The following is a 10,839-nucleotide window of genomic DNA, read 5'->3' on the forward strand; positions in this document are numbered from 1 at the left end:
ATTTGGGTGTGTGGATGAGAAACAAATCTAAACCCTAAACAATGCACTGTACGGGAGTACTTTTGATTCGAGAGATCAATCTGTACAATCCTGGCCTAAACCTAAAAATGGCCGTTCCAGGCTTGCTTCGGTCACAAAGTTAAGGAGAAGGGTTGGTCTTAGGGAGGGAAGCGAAGAGAGTGTTGAGACCAGAATGGTTAATTCTGAAGATGTGGCTTGTTTTATGATGTGTATCACAAAGTGGAACTGGCTTGCAGAGTGAAAAGCTATCAGTTCTTGGTGATTTCTGGATATATGTTGTTGCCGACCAAAAACTTGTTTTTTTGTGGAAAATATGTGAAACTATTTATACAAGTCATAATAAAACGTACCCTGATCTCGTAGGAAGTGGAAACGATTTAGTGGTGTAAGAGTGGAGTAACGTGTAATGTTATATTTATGCTTCCATGATAAAGGAAACGTTTACACCATTACTTCTTGCCATTACTAACCGCCCTTCTTCATGACACTTTCTTGTAACGGGCGTATTGCACGCCGCACGCTGTAAACCGCCAGACCAATACCCTGATGAGTATCCCTCAGTTTGTGACATGTTTGATGTCTCGAGTGTTTTCGTGGAAAACATGTAACACTTTGCTACGTGCGGAAAGTTAAAATCAAGAGGCTTGCCGCAGGAAAATAGCATGTGATGCTAGTGGGCTCGTCTTGGTTGTTCGCCTAAAACTTGGCACAAGTCTGCCAGTTCGGTGGCGAACTTGGATGGCTGAGCTTGCATCTCATGAGGAAGGGTAGCCGTTGATTATGGCTACCTTCTGTTGGCACCTGATGATGGCACATTGGCGCTTTGGTGTATGCCAGTGGCAATGCGGCATGGCTTGGCATGGCTCGTGAATGCCAGTGGCACGGTGGTGCAAGTGGCGCCTGACGTAGCCATGGACACTAGATTTAGGCGGCTGGTCTCCTAAAACTTTCCACAAGCCTGCCAGCTCGGTGGCGAACTTTGATGGCTGAGATTGCATCTCATGAGGAAGGGTAGCCATTGATTATGGCTACCTTCTGTTGGCGCCCGACAATGGCAAAGTAGCTCCTTTAGTGCATGCAGTAGCATTGTGGCATGGATGGCATAATTTGTGCATGTCAGCGGCATGATGGTGTAAGTGGCGACTGGCGTAGCCATTGCCACAGGATTTAGGCGGCTGGTCGCCTAAAAGTTACCATAAGTCTGTTAGTTTGATGGCAAACTTGGATGGCTGAGATTGCATCTCATGGGGAAGGGTAGCCGTTGATTGTGGCTACCTTCCGTTGGCGCCTGGCAATGGCATAGTGGCGCCTTTAGTGCATGCTAGTGGCGTTGCGGCATGGCTGGCATAGTTTGTGCATGCCAGCGGCACGATGGTGCAAGTGGCGCCTGGCGTAGCCATGGATGCTGGAATTTTGGCACGTTGGTGTTAGATTCAAACGTGGTGTGGCAACTTCAGTTTTAATGGCCACATTGATCCCCATGTTCTGTGGAACATTGTTTGGCTTGGTTGGCGCGACAACTTTGCCTAAATTAGGGTTTGGCATGTTGAAACCCTAATTAGCGTATATGCCATGCAGTATGCAGCAGGTGGCACGTTTGGCATGTGCACTTGGCATGCCTGTTTGGCGTGTGCGATTGGCATGCTTTCGGTATGCTTGGCATGTCGTTTGGCATGTGCACCTGTCATGCGCGTTTGGCATGTTTGGCATGCCGTTTGGCATGTGCGCCTAGCATGTTTGTTATTGGCCTGTTTGACATGCCGTTAGCACGTTGGCATGGTTTTGGGAAGCCAACTTGGTAGGGTAACCTTGTGACACAATTTCCACCCTTTTTAAAGTTGTGGCAGGTTTAGAGCAACCTGATTGGTCAATGAAAGCAGGGAGGCGGCCAAGCATGGGCGTGGCCACCCTTTTGGTGTGCGTGGAAGGTTTAGTGCGACCTGATTGGTCGATGAGAAATAGGGCCGGCAAGTATGGGCCCAGCTACAACTTATGTGTGTGTGGCGGGTTTATGGCGATCTGATTGGTCGAGGGAAATAGGGCCGGTTTAGGATGGGGTGTGGCCAATGGAAAATGGCGCTGGTTGGCCTAAGGCATGGCCACTCCTCTTTTTGTTGCTGCTCCTATCCTGTGGCTCCTTGTTTTATGATTCTAGGCAAGATTTTGCATCTGCTAATCCATGGCGGATTAATTACCTAGTTTTCCTAGGCTTAATTTCGACAAGCAATGTCTGATATACTGCGCAAGGCGCAAAATCCTAACTTTTGCAAATTAGTCAGGATAATTGATTAAATTCTATGTGTTGACACATAGTTCTTTTAAGTTCGTTTCCAGAGAGCAGCATGCTTTCTGATTGAATACCTTATGCAAAGACCTTATCTTTGATATTTGGAAATTCGTGCTACTCTGCTGCGAGCGAACACAAATTTTCATGTCATATCAACATTAAGGGTTCAGCCGGGGAACATAGCACAGAAAGCATTCAAAGAAACTTATATTAATTGAGTGTAGGCAAGGTGCCAAAATTTACAGAATGCCTGGGATTGTTGCTACATGCGCCAGTCTGGATAAATTTCATGTAAATATATTGAACGGCTCAATCAATATTCCAATGAATAGGTTGACTCTCATGGCTCCGCTTCCTTACAGAATGACGTCACGTCAGATGCAAGGTTTTATGATTTTAACCGTAAACTAAAAACCACCATCAACAGAAACGTACACAAAAGAAAAAGATATTGTGAAATTCGCATGGAATTATTCTCAGTGTCTTATGTTATTTAGAAAGTTTTCTTCTTTTGAGGTTTTTAAATCCAAAACGACAAGGTTTGGGTTCCACTTCGTTCTGCTATCTCGACTTGTCGAGGTATAGTCCAATAGTTATAGTGTTAGAGCACTGCTCGCTCGAAATCGCAAGCATTTCTATCTCAAGCTTGTTTGTCAAGTTTAGTTGTCAAAACTATAAGTCTTGATTTCTAGTCTACTCATAGCTATGTCTCGGATTAGGACAAGGTGTGTAGTTGAGCTTTAGACTTCATGGCGTTCATTGATTGAAGACGAAGAAATACTAAGTGGAGCTTGTGGAACTTCATCAACAAAAGGTATGTGAAGACTTGAACTCATGTATCACTCAGAAGTCTATTTTATTCTATCTATCTCCTATTGAGACAAAGTCGTGTCGCTATATAGACTTTACATCATACACATTTCATATTTCGAGCTGAGTTTAACTTGCTTATATCTTTCTCGAAATATGTGTTGTTGATGAGTGCTAAAAAGTGCATATTTCTATATATTTTTCTTGGCATTTAACTCATCTTTTGTGCATTAATTCTACATTTTATCCCATATTCTGTATTTTCATTGTTTTCAAGAATAAATATTTTTATTAATTAATTTTGTATTTTTAGGTACCAAATAAAGACTAGATGAGTTGCGGAGCCAAAAGAGCAAAGACACGGGAGAATGCCGGTGGAATCTCTAGCGGAAAAGAAGTGAAGAATGTGTTATGGAAGACTCAAGGATAAAAATGGGCTTAAAAAGGAAGAAATTGTTCTTAAAGAAGAAGTGGGCTCAAGATTACCTAAGCCCAAATCCAATTCCTAAGCCCAAATCCATATCCTAAACCCAAAATTCAATACCCAAACCCGTTTTCCTTCTTAACCGTAAGATTGGATCCATTCCATCATCCAACGGTCGCTGCGTCATCATGCATCAGATTTCGATGCACCTTACCAACACTACAACACCTAACTCCATCTTGAGCCGTTAGTTTCGTTGTATTTTTGCATCCAACGGTCGCTCATAATCTGTCTCCATCTCGCCGTTAGATCCGTTTCAGAAGTTATCATCCCACGGATTCCCTTCACAAAACATCAAATTTGATGATCCCGTTTAACACCTAAGCAACCTAACCCTATTACCCGCACCAAACGCACCCTTCTGCCAAAACCCATCGAGCCATCTCCTTCTTCCCCTCTTCTGAAACAGCGACGCTCTCTCCATCACCACCATCTTCTCCCCCAAATCACTCCACCATCTTCTCCCCCCAAATCATTCAACCATCACCACTCGAGCCATCATCGCTTAGACCTACTTTTCTAGCCACTTATTACATCACCTCCTAATCGTTTCATCTCACAGGAACCCTAGGTTAGGAGTTGATGAAATAGGTGAGGTTAGAGAATAAATCGAAGGCATGGGTAGTATCAGCAGACGACAAGGAAGCATGGGTGAGAGCTATCAATCGTTTTCAGAGATTAGGTAAGGATTTTTTGTAAAACCCTAATTTCACTGATTTGGGGATTTTAGTTTTTTTTTTTTGGGCTGTAACTATAAAAGGGTGTTAGGGGTTGTAAAATTGGGCATCTCTGGACTAGCCAGTAGAGAATTGAAACAAATTTATTTTGATGCAATTCCAATTTCAGTTCTTCTTATGCAGTTAACAGTGAGTGTGTGCATGTTGGTTTCAATTATCTCGAATGTTGAATGTTGCTTGAATTATCATACTCAATGAATGTTATTTCTAGTTACATGTTTAGCATGAGCTAAACTGCATTAGGCTGAGGCTCAGATGAAGCCTAGTGCATTGTCAAATGGTGAATTGCTAGGATAGTTATCCTGTTGTCTGTTTTGATTGAGCAATGGGAAGAGATTGATGCTCATAGTGCCTGTGATTGATTGTTCTGTCAAAAGACAGTCAATGCTAGGGGCAAACTAGTGAGCAAATTAGTTTTCCTCCAATTCTAGATGTATGCATAGGATTTTCAACTCAACCTAGGATCACATTGCTTGGCTAGGACACAAAGGTGGATTCTAAGCCCTTAGCTTAGCCACAATCCATTTTACAGTCACTTAAATTCAGTTCTGTTTTGCTTCATGTTCAGTTTATCTCCTTACCTGTTTTGCTTGTTTAATTTCTTGCAATTTGTAGCTGTTGTGCACTGAAATCAGTGCACAAACTCCCACTGCCCTTGGCTTACAGCCTTGGTTCCCTGCTATTTTTATTTTATATCCTCTGCCATTTAATCTTTGCTGTTTTGCCATCTTGTGTTAACTGCTTTGGTTTGTTAACTGTTTTGGTTCTTTGCATCTGCCATATTACCTTGCCTTGCTCACTGCCATAGTGCTTTGCACCCATTGATAGCTTAGGATAATTTCTTGTATGCTCCCACTCCCTGTGGACTGATCCCATTCTTACTTTCTATACTAAAACTTGACCTTGTATACTTGCAAGTCTTTTGTGTGTCTTTTCCAATCGCGCCAAGTTTTTGGCGCCGCTGCCGGGGAGTGGTGCTTGCTGCTGCTGATTTCCTTTGCTGTCCTGACCTGCAATCATTGCACTGAGTTGTCTGAGCTTCATCACTATCATTGCAGGTGCCACTGAGTTGCTGCAGAGCGTTGTTGCTGGCCACCTGAGCTGCTGCTGGAACCTTGGCTGCTGCTGTTGCTGTTGCTGGAGCTGGTGAACCAAGCCTGCTGCTGCCAAGCCAAGCCTGCTGCTTCATCTGCGAACTGGGCTTCTGGGCTGCTGCATCTCAACAAGTTGCTGGGCTCGTCCAACTGAGGTGGGCTTGTGCCACCATTACTGCTGGGCTTCACCACTTCAACTGAGCTGGGTTTCGTTGCTGTTGCTGCTGCTGGGCTCTGTTCCACCTGTTGTTGCTGGGTTTGAGCGTGAGCTGCTTAGGACGATCCTAAATCCCAACTGGGCTGTGCAACTAAAAGGGGACCAAAAGCCTATTTTTGGGCTTCCCTCCAAAAATCAAGTAAGCCTAACCCATGAGTTAACCCACTTGGGCCTCATTTAAATTCAAATTCGGGCTTGTAATAATTAATTTAATTATTTATTTGGGATTGTAATAATTTTTATTTTCCTTTATTTTCTTTTTCTTTTTTTTTATTTGGGACTGTAATTATTTTTTGTCTTTATTTTTCTTTTCTTTTTCTTTTTCTTTTTCTTTTTCTTTTATGGGCTTGTCTTAATTATTATTATTGTTTTTATTTTCTTTTATGGGTTGTGCTAATTTATGCTAGGTTTAGTTCAAAAATTTTTCCAAAGCCCAATTTTAAACCAAAAACAAAATCCCTTATTAAAACCAAAACCCACTCAAAACCAAATCATCAAAACCCATTTTAAACCAAAATATTGGGCCTTTTTGTGGTCCAAAATTGTTTCCGATTGCTCTGTCTGACCAACATGTTAGTTGAGGTACCTACAAGGACATGATTGTGACCTATAGAGACCAAACAAACAGACTTGTTAGAATTAATCAAGAAGAACCTATCGAAATTCTGAGTTCTGAGGTAGACAACCCAGATCAAACCGAAACAATGGGAGAACCCCGTACCCTCAAGGATTATATGTACCCAACTAGAGCCAGTCAACCTTCTTGTATTGTGCTACCCGAGGATAATGGCCATTATGAGCTGAAATCGAGCACAATACAGATGCTTCCTATTTTTAGAGGTGTTGAGAATGAAAACCCGTACCACCACGTGAGAGAATTCGAGGAAATTTGTGGAACTCTGCGTTTCACTCAAATGTCCGACGAAACCCTAAAGTTAAGGCTCTTTCCTTTCTCCCTGAAAGATAAGGCAAAGGCCTGGCTTTATGCTTTACAGCCTCAATCCATCATGACATGGGATGACCTCATAAAGGAGTTTTTCAAAAAGTTTTTCCCGAATCACAAGACTGCGACAATTCGTCAAAGTCTGAATAGCTTTGTGCAATTAGAGGGTGAGACCTTAGCTAGATACTTGGAGAGATTCAATGAATTATTGCTCCAATGTCCCCATCATGGTTTTGAAAAATGGAGACTTGTGCAAATTTTGTATGAAGGTCTAGATGTGTCCACCCGAACAACGGTTGAGTCGATGTGTAATGGTCTATTCGTAGACAAAACTGCTGATGCGTCTTGGGACTTCTTGATTGAAGTAGCTGAAAAGACGCAACAGTGGGAATCCATCCGTGAACCCAGAAAGACTACATCCGAAGCGAAGGCTTTTAGGATTGAAGCAGATTTCGAGGGAAGAGCAAACATGGCATCAATAGTTAGGAGATTAGAAGAGTTAGAACTACATAAAAATTCAAAACCTTCCACCACTACTCTCCGAGAACATGTCGCTTCGTCTGTATGTGCCGCTTGTAACGATCCCAACCATCAATTCCAAAATTGTCCCGATTTGCTTGCAGTCCAGGAATCTAGGCTTGAACAGGCACATGCCATGTTTCAAAAACAAGAACATAACCCCTATTCACAGACCTACAATCCAGGATGGAGAAACCACCCTAACTTTTCATGGTCAAAAGGACCCACTCAGGGAGGACCATCTCAACCCAATCAGAGCTATCAAAACAATCAGGGATATCAGAACAATCAAGGTTATCAACACCCGAGAAACCCTCAACAACAATCAAACTCTCAACAACAATCATATCCTCAACACAATACCGACAAGAGATTATCCGCCCTAGAGGAAATGTTCCAGAGTCTGGTGCAAAGTCAGAAAAGTCTTGATCAAAAGATGGGTCAAATCTGTGATTCCATAGGTGAGAGAGAAAAGGGTAAACTTCCGAGCCAACCCCAACAAAATCCAAGGAGTGTATTTCAAACAGGCTCTTCATCCTGCAAGGAAACCTCTCCAGATCAAGTCCATGCCATTACCACCCTCCGAAGTGGTAAAGTCATCGAGAACAAAGTGGGCGAACCTAATGAATCTGATACAAATTCCACGCTGTCTCCACAACCCCAGAAAACCAAAGAATCTGAGCAAGTTGGAAAGCCTGACAATTCTACTGCTGTGAATGTCCCTTTGCCAACTCATTCTCCTGTTGCCCCATTTCCTCAAAGATTGATCTATCAACAGAAAAGTACCCATTACAATGAGATGTTAGATCTGTTCAAGAGAGTCAACATCAACATTCCTTTTCTTGAAGCAATCAAGCAAATCCCTGCTTATGCCAAATTCCTCAAAGACTTGTGTACTCAAAAGCGCAAGCTCAATGTGCACAAACGTGCTTTCTTAGCTGAGCAGGTGAGTTCCATCATTCTGAACAAAATTCCACCCAAGTTTAGGGACCCACGTTGTCCAACACGGTCAATAAAGCGTTATTAGACCTAGGTGCAAGTGTTAACCTACTGCCATATTCTGTTTATGAGCAGTTAGGTCTTGGGGAGTTGAAGCCAACATCTATCACTCTACAACTGGCAGACCGATCTGTCAAGATTCCTCGTGGAATGGTCGAAGACGTTTTGATCAAGGTTGACAAATTCTATTTTCCCGTAGACTTCATTGTCTTAGACACTCAACCTGTACAAAACCCAGACTGTCACATTCCTGTCATCTTAGGACGTCCTTTCTTGGCTACGTCCAACGCAATCATTAATTGTCGTAATGGAGTGTTGAAACTGTCTTTTGGCAACATGACGGTAGAATTGAATGTGTTCGATATTAGTCAACAACCTGTGAATCTTGATGATGATGATGTGCATGAAGTTAATATGATTGAAGGATTAATACAAGATTCGTTGACTAACATTCTATCCGTCGACCCCTTTCAAGCATGTATGGAGAACTTTAACTCAGATTCCTATGATGATGCATACTGTAGTGACGTCCTATCTCTGCTCGAATCTGTACCTCAAATGGACGTCACTGAAAGAAATATGAAGTGGAACCACCCTTACTCTCTGATTCCAAGCTCATTCCATCCATTGTTGAGCCACCCAAGCTTGAATTGAAAACATTGCCTAGTACGTTGAAGTACGCATTCCTAGGTTCTTCTGATACTTTACCTGTCATTATTTCATCATGTTTAGACACGGAACAGGAAAGTAAGCTTTTAGAAGTACTTAAGGAACACAAAGAGGCCTTAGGATGGACCATCTCAGATCTCAAAGGAATTAGTCCCACCATTTGCATGCACCACATTAACCTTGAAGAGAATGCCAAACCATCGAGGGAAATGCAAAGGAGACTTAATCCTAACATGAGAGATGTAGTCAAAGGAGAGATCCTGAAACTACTTGATGCGGGTATCATATACCCAATACCTGATAGCAAATGGGTTAGTCCCATTCAAGTTGTGCCTAAGAAGTCAGGCATTACTGTAGTTCAGAACGACAAGAATGAATTAGTCCCTACTCGTACAACCACAGGATGGCGAGTATGCATCGACTACAGGAAGTTGAACACAGTAACAAGGAAGGATCACTTCCCGCTCCCTTTCATTGACCAAATGCTAGAACGTGTGTCTGGACACAGTCACTACTGTTTTCTAGATGGCTTTTCCGGTTATAACCAAATTCACATTGCTCCGGAAGATCAGGAAAAAACTACATTCACGTGTCCATTTGGGACGTTTGCTTATAGACGTATGCCCTTCGGGTTGTGTAATGCACCTGCTACTTTTCAGCGTTGCATGATGAGCATTTTTTCTGACATGATAGATAGTTTTCTCGAGATCTTTATGGATGATTTCTCTGTTTTTGGTTCCTCGTTTGACGAATGTTTGAAGCATCTTGCCCTAGTGATATCCAGATGTAAAGAAAAGAACCTTGTTCTAAATTGGGAAAAATGCCATTTTATGGTGAATTCAGGAATAGTTCTAGGACACATCATCTCAGAAAAAGGAATTGAAGTGGATAAAGCTAAAGTTGACCTCATTCAACATCTACCACAACCTCGCTCTGTGAAGGAGATCAGATCATTTCTAGGTCATGCTGGTTTTTACCGGCGATTCATCAAAGATTTCAGCAAAATCTCCAGACCTCTGTGCAGTCTTCTCTCCAAAGATGTTGCCTTCAATTTCGATGCTGCTTGTGTGAAGGCATGGGAGGAATTAAAAACCCTTCTCACCACCGCTCCTATAGTCCGACCACCCGATTGGAAGCTTCCGTTCGAACTTATGTGTGATGCCTCTGATTATGCTGTTGGTGCTGTTTTAGGACAGCGAGTTGATAGACTACCATATGTGATATACTATGCTAGCAAAACCCTTAATGATGCCCAACTCAATTATTCAACTACCGAGAAGGAATTGCTTGCCGTCGTTTTCGCATTAGACAAGTTTAGATCTTATCTGATAGGGTCTAAGATCATCATATACACAGACCATGCGGCTTTGAAGTATCTTCTTTCCAAGAAGGATGCTAAAGCTCGCCTTATTCGATGGATATTATTACAGGAATTCGATCTCGAAATCCGTGATAAGAAAGGTTGTGAGAATGTGGTTGCTGATCATTTGTCTAGATTAACTTTAGAGTCTATTGATGAATTTGAGCTGATTAGAGAATCATTCCCAGATGAACAGCTGATGTCTATCTCAGACCTTCCTTGGTTTGCTGATATTGTTAACTACCTCGCTACAGGTAGGATGCCCTCACGTTGGTCGAGACAAGACCGCTCTAAATTCCTGGCTGAAGTTAAACATTTCCTTTGGGATGACCCATATTTGTTTAAGTACTGCCCAGACCAAATCATTAGGAAATGTGTCCCCAACACCGAACAGAAAGATGTGATATCTTTCTGTCATGACCAAGCATGTGGAGGCATTTAGTGCCAAGAAAACCGCTGCAAAGATCTTGCAGTGTGGGTTTACTGGCCATCTGTTAGGACTGTTATGAGATTGTATTGCTTGTGACGCTGTCAGAAACTAGGAAGTATCGAGGAGAAACATGATGCCATTGAATCCTTGATTGTTGAGATTTTTGATGTTTGGGGGATCGACTTCATGGGTCCATTTCCCATGTCTGACAGCAATTGTACATCTAGTCGCGTTGACTACGTTTCAAGTGGGTAGAAGTGCAACCAGAA

This window comes from Papaver somniferum, chromosome 6 (assembly GCF_003573695.1).
Source record: "Papaver somniferum cultivar HN1 chromosome 6, ASM357369v1, whole genome shotgun sequence".
Taxonomy (NCBI): domain Eukaryota; kingdom Viridiplantae; phylum Streptophyta; class Magnoliopsida; order Ranunculales; family Papaveraceae; genus Papaver; species Papaver somniferum.